Consider the following 1,646-nt stretch of genomic DNA (forward strand, 5'->3'; position numbering starts at 1 on the left):
CCCTCTACGCAACTAGTCCACCAAGAAAGAAACGAAAGAGCTACACCGTCTTGAAATACACTCCGAGGGAAAGAAGGCGTCTCGTGCCAGGGGAAAATCTGTGAATAATTCAAAGCACAAGATTAGTCCGCCAACATGTTGTCATCAATCACCAAAACTACCTAGAGAGAGATATGTCGTAACACTATGTGACCAATATGTGATCAAATTCTAGCGCTCTGCTTACTGTATATGAGCATACTCTCTTTACTAGTTATTCTAATGAGGCCTATGAAGTTACTGTATATGACTCATATCTGACGTTTTTGTTGTGTGTCTGGTTTTTCAGGATGTGGGTGGTGCAGTGGCCGCAAGAACACGCTCGGCAGCGTCTAGGCCGGGTCAGGGCGGCTGACAGCGTTGGCTACTTCCTTACAAGGACTACAAGCTCTCCCATGACTACACGACCCTCCAGGTCCCGTCTGCATGCCCGCTCCCTCCTCCCTGCCTCCTGCAGGTACCTGTTTAGGCCGCAAGCGGACCTGACATGCTTATGAGTTTAGCATATGCGCTGTGTTATGTTCAGCTTCTTATGTGTCATAGAAATGTCCTTGTGTTGCATAGTAGGCCCTGAATTATTCATGTTGATGGCGATGAGATGACATGCTTATGAATTATTCATGTTGCTTCCTATGTAAGCTTGCTAATGAATATGATTGACTTAATGAAACTGATGTCAATGCACTTGCGCACGGTTTTGCACCTGATGCTGGTTTTGCACCGATGCTGGTTTTGCCTGGATGTGCAGCAGTCGTTTTGTTTGATTGTTAATTGTTGGGTGCTGGCTGGCGTACAATTTAATTTGTCTGCATGGTTGCTTAGTGCAGCAGCACTTGGCAATGTGTAGCAGTGAGTGCACTCGCTAGTTAGCCCACTTAGCATTAGTATGATATTGAAAGACTATTGTGCCTCCTGATTTTATGCCTGTTCAATCAAACGCTCAATTTACTTGCTTTGATGTAATTCCTGGATTCCTGACTAGGGTTATCCTAGCCTATTTATTTATTGTGAGCGAGTTACTTTTTTGTACCCTTTTTAGATCATCCATTCCCTGTATCTGAGGTCTGGGCCAGTGTGTGTCCAGGTTCATTCTTTTTGTGTCCCTTTCAAAGTGTTCATATGGTGGTGTGTCACCGAGTTCCAGTGTGCTGCTGTTAGCCGTTGATATGCATGGTGGTGCCTGCTTATGTCTGTTCATATGTAGAATCTCTGGCCGATGTTTGTTTTGATTGATGTGCGTTCATTACCAATTCCTGAGGATGATTTGTGTTCCTCATGGCGATTAGTCTCGGACGCTACAAGCTATTCTCTGTTGTGTGGTATATCCTGATTGGTGGCATTCTATGTGCCAACTTATCCTGGAAACGACACATACATTCATATTCAGTCCTCTGTAATTTTTTTTCTCTGTGTTAAATGATCTAAATGTGCGGACCAAATGATCTCATAGTTTGAATGCACCATAGTTTTGCATAACCTTGGTACATTTACATGCACACGCATACACATTTGACTGCTGAGTGTTTGAATTATTGGAATGTGGGGGTTGGTCTGTTTATTCCCATGTTCTTAAGTTTTGTGTATTTAGGCTGTAACTCTTAAGATAT

At 43.4% G+C, this 1,646-nt stretch overlaps 1 non-coding gene across 1 annotated transcript; it reads left to right on the forward strand.

Moving 5' to 3' along the window:
- Positions 1 to 1,284: 1,284 nt before the first annotated feature.
- On the forward strand, positions 1,285 to 1,418 carry LOC123132855 (small nucleolar RNA snoR80). The gene has a single exon (XR_006465082.1). It is a non-coding gene; the product is annotated as a small nucleolar RNA snoR80 (small nucleolar RNA).
- The last annotated feature ends 228 nt before the right edge of the window (positions 1,419 to 1,646 follow it).

This window comes from Triticum aestivum, chromosome 6A, assembly GCF_018294505.1.
Source record: "Triticum aestivum cultivar Chinese Spring chromosome 6A, IWGSC CS RefSeq v2.1, whole genome shotgun sequence".
In the NCBI taxonomy this organism is placed as follows: domain Eukaryota; kingdom Viridiplantae; phylum Streptophyta; class Magnoliopsida; order Poales; family Poaceae; genus Triticum; species Triticum aestivum.